Below are 12,705 nucleotides of genomic sequence, written 5' to 3' on the forward strand. Positions count from 1 at the left end.
TACCTCCGTAGCGAAATTTGAAGTAGTTTCTGAAGTACATAAAGATCAATATGTCACTTTTATATCAATAGTTCACTTTTTTTATTTGTTCATAAGATGTGAGCATTGCTAACAAGGCCAGCATTTATAGCCCATCCCTAATTCCCCTTGAGAAAGTGGTATGGGGAGCTGCCTTTTTGAACTGCTGCAGACCATATGGTGTAAGTACATCCATAGGGCAGAATTTAACATTCAGCATATGGGTGCGCGCCCGACACGCCAGAACGTAAAATGATATGCGATGACGTCGGGCGTGCATCCCAACATCATCACGAAGCCTCGTGCGCTGGAGTCAGCTGCACGCTTGCCGATAATTGAGCGCCCATTAAGGCCAATAACCAGTTAGTTAACCTGAATTTTACGCTGCCCGTCCAACCTTACAGTTGGTGGGCAGGTCGAAAAGGCCAAGCGGCCTTTATGTTTTTTAGGAAACGGATGAGGTTTCCTGAAGCTTTTGAAAATTAAATAAAAAGTTTAATTTGAACTCAAAAACATGTCCCATCTCAAGCGACGCAGTCACATGAGGGGACATGTTCATTGAAATTTTCTGCTCCTCATTAATTTTTTCAGCTCTGTGCCTCAGGAAGATTGAAGAGCTCTTTCGTGTGCATGTGCTCTCCCCCCTCTCCCCCGCCTGCACAGGTAGTACTTGCTACCACTCCCGATCCACGCTGGGCAGGCCTTAATTGGCCCGCCCGCATGAAACTGAGGTGTGGAGCCGATCACGGGCAGTGGTTGGCTATGCAACCACCTCTGCTGAGCCCGCCCAACCAATGTAAAATCCTGGCCATAGTGTTGTTAGGTAGGAATTTCCAGGATTTTGACCCAGCGACTGTGCAGGAACGGTTATATGTTCCCAGTCAGGATGGTGCGTGACTTTAAGAGGAATTTGCAGGCGGTGGTGTTCCCATGCATTTGCTGCCCTTCTTCATCTATGTGGTAGAAGTTGTGGATTTGGAAGCTGCTGTCAAAGGAGGCTTGGCCGGTTGCTGCAGTGCATCTTGTACATGTACGCCTTGCTGTCAGTGGTGGAGACAGTAAATATTTAAGATGGTGAGTGGTTGGCCGATCAAGCGGGCTGCTTTGTCCTGGATGGTGTAGAGTTTCTTGAGTGTTGTTCGAGCTGTACTGATCCAGGCATGTAGAGACTATTCCATCACTTCTGACTCGTGCCTTATAGATGATGGACAGGCTCTGAGGAGTCAGGAGGTGAGTTACCTGCCACAGAATTTCCAGCCCCTGCCCTGTTTTTGTAGCCACCGTAGTTGTATAGCTGGCCCAGTTCATTTTCTGACCAACAGTAACCCCCAGGACTGATGGTGTGGAATTCCGTGATGGTAATGCCAAGGGGCATGTCAAGGGGAGATGGTTAGATTCTCTCTCGTTAGAGATGGTCATTAGATGGCACTTTGTGGTGCAAATGTACTTTGTCACTTATCAGCCCAAGTCTGAATATTGTCCAGGCATTGCTGCATACATGAATGGATTGCTTCATTATCAGACGAGTTACAAATGATGTTGAACATTGTGCAATCATCAGTGTACATTCCCTTTCTGATCTTATGTTGGAAGGAAAGCCACTGATGATGTAGTTGAAGATGATTGTGCTGAGGGTATTACCTTGAGAAATTGCTGCAGCAATGTCCTGGGGCTGAGATGATTGGTTCCACTAACCACAACCATCTTCTTTGGTGCAGAAATTTTTCAGAAATTGCATTGATGTGAATGAGGAATAAATATATATAAACACCCATGAAACCCTGTTCCTAATTCCAGATGCTGCTTCATTCACTGTGTTTAGTGAACTTGTGGTAAAGTGGAGTGCTATGTACCTTTAAGAGAATATAGTTGTTGACCATGTGACCATATTGACAAATCACTACGCAGCGCAGGCTTCTTGGGTAACTGCAAGTTGAGAGCTGGAGGTGATTGAAGAAGAACACATGGTGTTAAGTGCTCTGTTCTTAGTTCCAATAAACTACCAGTGTTTGTTCAGTTAACCTGTCTCGCTGCCTATATTGTTTCAAGCACCAACTAATGTGTTAAGATCAATGGCACAGCTAACGTTCACCAGACAAAGTGAACCTGATAACCAAAAACATAAAACCGGTGACGAAAATGTGATAAACCGGATCAATTGACGGTAATCAAGAAAGCCATGGTAAGCCAGCTATGTCACTTTGCCACTACCTTGAAAGCTGTTTGAAAGTGCAGTCTCCTTAGTCATCGAGTATGCCGCGGTTTGCGCATCTTGAACCATTCGACCCCGTTTATGATGACTGGTCTCATTACATCGAATGCCTAGCATTCTTCTTTACCGCTAATGACACCGCGAGGGAGGACAAGAAGAGGGAGATTCTTTTGTCAATATGTGGGAGCAGAATGTATGGGCTGATCCGCAGCCTCATGTCTTTCACACCCCGAATATGAAGACATTCAACAAGTTAGTAAACATTGCAAAAAATGACCTAAAGCCAAAGCCCTTAGCCACTATGCAGCGTTTTAAATTCAGTTTGAGGAATAGGCTTCCCAGAGAGACAATTGCTGGCTATGTAGCTGCTTTAAATGAGTTAAAGGAATATTGTGAGTTCGGAGCTTCAATTAATGACATGTAGAGAGACCGATTGATATGCAGACTCCGGGACAATGCTATTTAAAAGCAATTGCTATCTGAAGCTAACCTAGACTTCCTCTGGCAAAGATTAGTGGTAAACCAGAGGATTGGGAAAGTTTTAAAAACCAACAAAAGATGACCAAAAAAAATAATGAGGGAGAAAACAAACTTTGAGGGTAAACTAGCAAGTAATATAAAAATGAACAGTAAGAGCTTCTTTATATATATATAAAAAGGAAGAGAGAAGCCAAAGTGAATATAGGCCCCTTAGAGTATGAGAATGCGAATAATGGGGAATGGCAGAGGAGTTGAATAAATACTTTGCTTCAGTCTTCACAGTAGAAGACACTAATAGCATTCCAAAAATACTAAATACTCAAGGGGCAAAAAGGGGGGAGGAAATAAATCCAATAACTATCACTAGTTTTTACTTTAGAAAAAAAGTACTAGGGAAACTAATGGGGCTAAAGGCCGATAAGTCCCATGGACCTGATGGTTTGCATCCTAGGATATTAAAGGAAGTAGCTACAGAGATAGTGGATGCAATGGTAGTAACCTTCCAAGAATTCTTAGATTCTGGATAAGTTCCAAAGGATTGGAGAACGGCCAATGTAACACCCGGATTCAAAAAGGGAGGCAGACAAAAAACAGGTAACTAGAGGCCAGTTAGCTTAACATCTATCATTGGGAAAATGTTGGAGTCTATTATAAAGGAAGTAAAGCAAAGCATTTAGAAATACATAATCTAAGCAGAGTTAGCATTAAGGGGAAATCATGCCTAACAAATGTATTATAATTCTTTGAGGAGGTAACAAGCAGGTTAGATAAAGGGGAACCAGTAGATGCAATATATTTAGATTTCCAAAAGGTGTCTGATAAGGTACCACACATAAGGCTACTTAATAAGATAAGAGCCCATGGTGTTGGGGGTAGCATATTAGCATGGATAGAGGATTGGCTAACTTATAGAAGACAGATAGCTGGGATAAGGGGGGCATTTTTGGGATGGCAACCTGTAACTAAAGGAATGCCACAGGGATCAGTGCTGGGGCCTCAATTATTTACATATATATTAATGATTTAGATAAGGGAAGTGAGTGTACTATAGCCAAGTTTGTGGATGACTCAAAAATAAATGGGAAGGCAAATGGTGAGGATGACACAGGAGTCTACAAAGGGATATTACCAGGTTAAGTGAGTGGACAAAAACTTGGCAGATGGAATATAATGTGGGAAAATACGAGGTTATGCACTTTGACAGGAAGAATAGAGTAGTGGACAATTATTTAAATGGAAAAAGACTGCAGAAGGCTGCAGCACAGAGGGATTTGGGAATCCTTGTGCATGAATCCCAAAACGCCAGCATACAAGTTCAACAGGTAATCAGGAAGGCAAAATGGAATGTTGGCCTTTATTTCAAAGGGAATGGAGTATAAAAATGGGAAAGTCTTGCTAAAACTATTTAAGGCACCAGTTAGACCCACACCTAGAATACTGTGACCGATTTTGGTTCCCTCATCTAAGTAAAGATATACTGGCATTGAAGGCAGTCCAGAGAAGATTCATTAGGTTGATCCCAGGTATAGAGGGATTTTCTTATGAGGAGAGGTTGAGTAAGTTGGGTCTGTACTCATTGGAGTTTAGAAGAACGAGAGGCGCCCTAATTGAAACATGTAGGAGGCTTGATAGGGTAGATGCTGAGAGGTTGTTTCCCCTTGTGGGAGAGTCTAGGACCAGAGGGCATAGTCTCAAAGTAAGGGATAACCCATTTAAGACAGAGATGAGGAGGAATTTCTTCTCTTAGAGGGTAGTCAATCTGTGGAATTCTTTACTGCAAAGGGCTATGGAGGCTGGGTCGTTAAGTATATTCAAGGCTGAGATAGACAGATGTTTAATCAGTAAGGGAATCAAGGGTTATTGGGAAACGGCAAGCAAATGGAGTTGAGGATTATTAAATGAGCCATGATCTCATTGAATGACGTAGCAGATTCGATGGGCTGAATAGCCTACTTCTGCTCCTATGTCTTATGGTCCTATGGTTTCATGGTCAGTAAGGCATTAGAATTGACAACAGCCATGGAAAATGTTGACAGAGACTCAGAGGCAATAAAAGATACACAAAATGGCACCATCAAACTCGTAGGGCAGGAAGGGCCCGGTACCAAAAGGCACAAAAATGTTAGACTCTGCAGAAGGGTGGGGAACACCCACTATGTAAAGACCATTGAAGAACAACACCATTGAAAACCTGTAACATTAATGAGAGAAATGCATCCAGGCAGCCTGCAGGTGATCAAGAGTTCAAAAATATCGAATGCTTTTTCTGCTACTACAAATGGTCACGTAGTACGGCACTGCCAAGATAGACTGAGACAGCATTTTTAAAAGGTAGAAATCACGATATTTGTTGAAGAGCCAGAGGAAGCAGAATCTGACATCTATTCATTATACAACCTGAAAGTGGGTAGAACTGAGCAATTCCAGGTAGTCATTAGAGTCAATGAACAACCTATCAAGATGGAGGTCAATACTGGGGCATCAGTATCTGTCACAGGAGAGCATGCGTTCAGACACTTTAGTCCATCCTTTATGTTTGGAACAATTGGACACTAAATTAAAAATATATACTGGTGAAGAGGTAAGAGTGAAAGGGATATGTCAGGTCCTGGTGCTGTATGGGGATCAGTCTGCAAATTTACCCCTTATAGCAGTAACTGGGCTGGGCCCCAGTTTAATTGGTTACAACTGGCTCAAAAAGGTCAAATTGCAATGGGCCGAGATTTTTCAAATCAGAGCAAGAAATTTACAGGAATTGTTACTAAAATACGCTTCCATTTTCAGTGACGAGTTAGGTAGGATTCGTGGGCTATGACCCAAAATGCACATGGACCCTAAATCCACCCCCAAATTTATCAGAGCAAGACCAGTCCCATGTGCTCCATGGGACAAGGTCGAGACCGAGATAAACAGGCTGGAAAAGTTGAATATCTTACAACTGGTGCAATTTTCTGAGTGGGCAGCACCCATAGTCCGCATACTGAAGCCAGACCAAAGTGTTCACTTTTGCAGTGACTATAAGTTAACTGTAAGCAGAATGGCCAAGCTTGATAGACACCCAATACCAAAGATTGATGAATTATATTCAAAATTGGCAGGGGGCATCACATATTCAAAACTTGATATAAGCCACGCTTACCAGTAGATAGAGTTGAAAGAAGGCTCTAGGGAATTTGTGATCATCAATATGCATCGAGGATTGCATCAACATACTCGACTACCATTTGGGGTCTCACAGGCGTGTGCTATTTTCCAGAGTACCATGGAAAATCTGCTTCAGGGACTGCCCCATGTCATTGTTTATCTGGATGATGTCTTAGTCACTGGATCAACAGATGAAGAACACTTAGCTAATTTTGAGGAGGTGCTGAAATGCATCTCACAAGTGGGGATGCGCTTGAAGAGAGAAAAATGTCTTTTCCAAGCCAAAGAGGTAGTTTACTTGGGCCATAAGGTTGACGCGCAGGGCCTGCATCCTGTGGAAGAAAATGTCAAGGCTACTCACCAGGCACCTGCACCAAGAAACAGTACAGAACTAAAGGCCTTCTTAGGCATGATAAACTACTATGGGTGATTTATCCCAAATCTACCAACTGTACTGGCTCTGTTATACGCATTGGTTAAGAAAAACCATAAATGGATATGGCAAGCTCCGCACCAGGATGCATTTCAGAAGATAAAATAATTGTTAAGATAATCGGCCCTACTGGTCTACCTTGACCCAAAAAAATGAATGGATTTTAACTTGTGCCTTAAGTAATCGGGTTGGTACTTTAACATCGGATGGCGGACAGCTCCGAACAACCCATTGGTTTTACATCTTGCACGCTCAGTGCAGCAGAGCAACGATATTCTCAGATTGAGAAGGAGGGCTTGTATGTTGTGTTTGGTGTTCGGAAATTCCATCAAGACCTCCACAGTCGCCATTTTTACATTATATCTGACCACAAGTCCCTGCTGGGATTATTTAGAGAGGATAAGGCGTCCACTCGCATCCAGAGGTGGGCACTGATATTGGCTGCTTACGAATACACTTTTATTCACCGATCAAGAAGCCAGATTGCACAAGCTGACGCTCTGAGCCGCCTCCCCCTGCCAGATAACAACATTAAGGCTTCAATTTCCCAATAACTTGTCTTAGTACTACATTTTTGGACTCCTCCCCTGTCCAGGCCAAACAAATCCGAGTGGACAAGCCGAGATTCACTTTTATCTTACGTCCGGGAGCAGGTTCTGTATGGATGGTCAGGCGAGCCAAAGTCTGATGATATGAAGCCCTATTTCAACTGCAGATATGAGCTCACCCACCAGGATGGCATATTGCTCTGGGGAGCAAGGGTTATTGTGCCCAAAAGAGGGCAAAGGCCATTGCTGCCCAAATTACGTAGCACTCACCCTGGCATTAGTAGGGTGAAGATGCTCACGTGCAGCAACTTGTGATGACCAGGGACGGACACAGACATTGAAACCTCAGTCAAAAGTTGCCTTTAATGCCAGCAGGTGCAAAAGCTACCCCTCCTCCCCCCCCATTAGCTCCATTGCACCCCTGGAAATGGCTGGTGTGGCCATGGCTGCACCTCCATATCGACGACATGGGGCCCTTATTGGGCAAGATGTTCCTTTAACTAATAGACGCCCAGTCCAAGTGGATGGATGTCTAAAGTCCAGGCACTCATGTCTGCTGCCACAATAGATCATTTGCAACAGAGTTTTGCAGTGTACAGGTTACCAGAGGTGCTTGTGTCAGACAACGGGACTGCATTTATCAGTGGGGGAGTTCCACAGGCTTACAACCCTCAACAGAATAACTCATATCAAAACCTTGCCTTACCGCCCTGCCTCTAATGGTTTAGCTGAGCAGGCGGTCCAAACTTTTAAGTCCGGGATGAAAAAGCTGGGCGGGGATTCCATCAGCATCAGATTGTCACGGTTCCTGTTCACATACCGGATGATGCCACACACGCCCATTGGTATTGCCCCCGCTGAATTATTAATGAAGAGACGTCCCCACACCCGAAGCCAAGAGGCACAGAAGGCTAAACGTGATGGCCCATAATCATGAAAGAAATTTCACAGTGGGAGACACAGTTATCGCAAAGAAATTTAGAGCTGGGCCCAATTGACTATTAGGCAAAGTGAGTGCCAAGACAGGACTTATAATGTGTCTATAAATGGCTGAATAATTGGATGACACGTGGATTATCTCCAAGGAAGGGAGATAGTCCCATCATCATTTGTGTTTGAGTGCGCATCGCATGTGGAAGAAATGTCACAGGATTTGGAAGTACTGGTGGGACCTGTTGGATCCGAGAGGGTCGAAGACACAAATTTGCCCACTTCCACTGAAGAGCCTGATAGACAGTTGATTCCTGAGAAGGGGGTCTCGGAAAAACCAGCGAGGTCATTGAGCTACGAAGCTCGACACACCCGAGGAAGTCTCCTGAGAGATTTGACTTGTAAACAGTTATTCATGTAAATAATTGGAATGTTGTGATGCTTGTCAATTGCACTTTCAATTAAAGGGGGAGGGATGTGGTAAAGCAGAGTGCCATGTACCTTTAAGAGAATATAGTTAGTTGACATGTGACTGTATTGACCAATCGCTGCACAGCATGGACTTCTTTGGTAAATGTAAGTCTAGACCTGGAGGTGATTGAAGAAGCACACATGGTGTTAGTGCTCTGTTCTTAGTTCCAATAACCTACCAGTGTTTGTTCAGTTAATCAGTCCCTCTGCCAACATTGCTTCAAGCATCGACTAATGTGTTAGTATCAAGGGCGTAGCTAGCATTTGCTGGACAAAACAAACTGATAACCGAAAATAAATAAGAACTGTACTTTACTAACACATGCTATCTGAAGATCTGCAGATCTCTACTTTGGTATAATTATTCTTTTCTCTGATATTGCAAGGTATTTTGTGGAGAAGGTTAACCCTCCTTATATTTATTAAAATCATGCACATTTTATTTGAACAATGAAACACAATATATCATAATTTCTCTTCCTTTATTCATTTCCTCAGCATTGACCAAGATTAAGTATATTATATGTTAAATTGATGGTCTTGTTCCCCACAGCCATGCTTCATTACCCTCTAGGAAGTTAATTATCTCAAGTCGTGGGGAGTCTGCTTCAAAGCATTAACAAGCTGGGAGACTGAAGATATTTTCTTGAATTCGAGATGATTTTCTAAATCAAAGAATTGCCAATTGTCATCTGTAACCTTTCATTAAGATCGCACCATGTATGGCAAAAAAGTGGGACTGACATTCCTCACAGAAATGTTGCTGAGCACATTGGGATTGGACACAGCAATTCAAATAACCAGTGTTTTTTTGTCAAAAAGACACAGTTACAGAATAAAATAAAATAAATTGATTTTTAAAAATTAATTATATTGTATATGATGGTAGGTTTGATTTGCCATTCCATGCTGTTGATGTTAATCTTGGTATAAATTTAGCAACATTACTAGTTGGTTTGCACTAAAGGGAAAATTTTAATGTTATCCCTTCAAGTTTAAATATTTTATGTGAACAAACATGATTAGCAAATCATTTTACTGAAATTCATGAAATGTTAGTCATTTCTGTTAAAATAGAAGCAGGCAGGATCCTAGAACTTATACACAGCGATGTAACATGCAAAGATAAAGCTAAACCTATTCAGATATTAAATTCAAGCTTGCAGCAATTTCTGTTCAAACCAAACAAAATATAAACAATTGTCATAAAAGAAAAATACTGCCGGTGCTGGAAATCTGAAACAAAACAGAGAATTCTGGAAAAACTCAGCGGGTCCAGCAGCATCTGTCGAGAAAGAAACAGAGTTAATGTTTTGAGTTTGAGTGGACTCTCCCTCGCTTGCTATTGGCCCGGCCCACACCCTGAACACTCGCCTTTCCTGACTGAGCTAACACAGTGCTAGTCCTTTTAGCACACTGTCCTATGCACCACGCAGGATCAATCTGTTAACCAACTCTTTACTTGAGCACTATCTCAGCACTGTGCCTTCAAAGCTTTTCTGTGCAGTCACCACGCTGCAATTTCAACTCTCTCTGATGCTGCTATTCCTTTGTGGTCTGACCAGAATGTCAAGGGTTGTCTCATGCCATGTAACACAACCTAAGACTGTTCACCATATCACACCCGTACTGAATTTTGCTGCCAGGCTGAGCACTATGTCATTTAGAAAGATCTCACTGCTGCCACCATGTTGCATGTGTTATAATGATATAAATACACCAATCACTGATAAAGGATTGTGCAAACGTACTGCGGATTCATTTATTAATTCTAGGCACATATATACATGGATAGAAATCTTGAGGACATCAGAACTGCAGAGTTGTGTGTCTGTTCTGCTCCAGGCCAAAGTGAAATTGGGGCTGGATCACATGACACACTTCCCTAAAGGTGATGGAATGCTGCTATCTCTTAACGGCATGTTACAACATTAAACTGCCAAATTGATTAATTAATTAAATGAACATTAGCACTGACAGATCTATATGTATGGTATTTGTAGGCTTAACTATTGGAATAATTGAAAAATATCAAGCTGTAACTGCTTTGTTAGACTTGAATGTGAACTTAAGCTGGTACAAGATCCCTGTATATCAAACTTGCATGGCATTCACTGTTGACCATATACAAGGTCTCATTGGCTATCAATGGCTATTCCTGATGGTTTTAGGCACTACTCCGTTCGAACAATTGACCTCAGATTTAAGGGCAAATTCCATTCCCTCAGTGGGGATCAGCACTCGCAGGAAGCACACTCATTGTGATTTTCCACTTATTAAATTTAATTGGTGGAACCTGATGGACTGTTACAGGGAGTTGAGAAATTGGCCCTCTATTTTAAAATTTGACCAGGACATAGGAAATTTAAATGTGTATATCTTCATTTCAAATAGAGCTGTAATTCTTTTAACACCTGCTGAAAACTTAATGACCTGGATTCTCCTCGCATTTGCAGGTTTCAATGGCTGTAAAGCACTTTGAGATGTCCTGAGGTCATGAAAGATGCAATATATAAGTCCATATATTATATATTATATAGAAGTCTTTCTTTTATACAATATCATTACATCAGTTGATCACCATGCATAAATAGGCTAGACACAGATAGCAAAGTAGGTTGGCTGTTTTATCAGTCTGCTAACTGCACTAGTCCATGATGACTCTTCTTCTGTGCAGTTCAAGGTTACCAATCTAACGTTACTGGAATTCTTTACCCACCTGCCTGCCAAGATTGGGCAGATAGATTTGATTGCAACTGTGATTGATGTGTTGTTCCCACAGGGGCTGATATTGCATGATCTTTGAAGGGATGAGTATTCTCAAAGGTTGACTTCAAATTAATGTTTAAAACTTTTCTGTGGTGAGTCATTACTGCAGTTATCTGTCAGTTTGTTCCTTCTTAACTAATAAAATATTGTGATAATTTAGTTTTGTTTTTAAGTGGAGTTGTTAATTAAAATATTGTTATTGATTATGCAACAAAGGCATGATTTCTGAAAACAGGTTACCAAATAAAATTTAGCAAGTCTGTGGAATCAGCGTTACAAGGTGCTCGTGTTCTGCATCTGGAATAACTTAACTTATCTTTATCTCCTATGTTCGCCTTTTTCTGTTAAAAATGTAGATGATAAGGTAAACATGAAAAACTGTCAGTTAATTCATTAAAGTTGTTAGGCAGGAAGCAATTACTATTTTTAATGATAATTTCAATTCCTTTTAAGCATATAATACAATGTTAACATTGGAGCCAATTTATAAAATCAGATTGCATTTTCATTTTAAAGCATCTCTGTCATTTGATTACAACACAACAAAGTCATATGTGTCAGAATAGGGAAGATTTCTAACTATCGATCTAACTGAAGGATGCCATTACTTCAAATGTGTCATGTGGTCAGTGTTTTAGTCATTGTGTGGCAATGCATCCACATTGCTATTAGCTAGCAAGGAAAATTTAATATAGACACATGTAAAGTACGTAGATAGAAAGAAGAAATGGATAGTACTATGATCAAAATTATTACAGCTGAAGTTAAAAGAAAATGAGAGGGTGAATTTCATTGGAGCCTCTCCTGCTCCACCATTGTAACTTCAATCAGAATTCCATAGGAACTCTATTTATATACTGAAACTCTAGGGAAATTCACCTCTATAGGGATTTAACAGACTCGAGCTCAACATATTCCATTTCTCTGCAGCCCCAATCAACAAAGACAATAGAATACTGAACTAGAGCACTAAAATAGCACAGGTGATAAGATCACAAAATCCGAAGAAATGGGAGCAGAAGGCCATCCAGCTCCTTTGCCATTTGATACGATCATGGCTGATCTGATTATGGCCTTAACTCCACTTTCCTGACTGTTCCCCCTTGACTCACTTGTCAATCAAAAATCTGTCTAACAGCCTTGAATATGTTCAATGACCCAGCCTCCGCAGCTGTCTGTTGAAGAGAATTCCAAAGACTAACAAACTCTGAAATAAGAAATTCCTCCTGGTCTGCATCTTAAATAGGAGACCCTTTATTTTTAAACTGCGCCTCCTAGTTCTAGCTTTCCCAACAAGGGGAAATATCCTCTCAGCATCCACCCCGTCAGGTTCCCTCCAAATTTTATGACCAGGATCTTTAAGTCAGCGAACGGGGGGAGGGCCTCGCTTGCCGACACATAAAATGACGCATGATGATGTTGGGTGGATCTCCCGACATCACCCTGCATTATTTCAATTTTCAGGTTGGCAAGGGTGCAGCTGAATCAGCTGTGCACCTGCCAACCTGTCAACGGCCTATTGAAGCCATTTAAAAAGTAATTTACATAATTAATGGACCTAACCGTCCAATCTTAAGGTTGGCTGGCAGGCTGGGAGCCCTGGTGGTCTTCAGAAAAAGCATGAAACCTCATCCATGGGCGGGATGAGGTTTCATGATGGTTTTTAAAAATTTAATAAAAGTTAAAGTTAAAGTGATGGA

This window comes from Carcharodon carcharias, chromosome 18 (genome assembly GCF_017639515.1).
Source record: "Carcharodon carcharias isolate sCarCar2 chromosome 18, sCarCar2.pri, whole genome shotgun sequence".
Lineage (NCBI taxonomy): Eukaryota > Metazoa > Chordata > Chondrichthyes > Lamniformes > Lamnidae > Carcharodon > Carcharodon carcharias.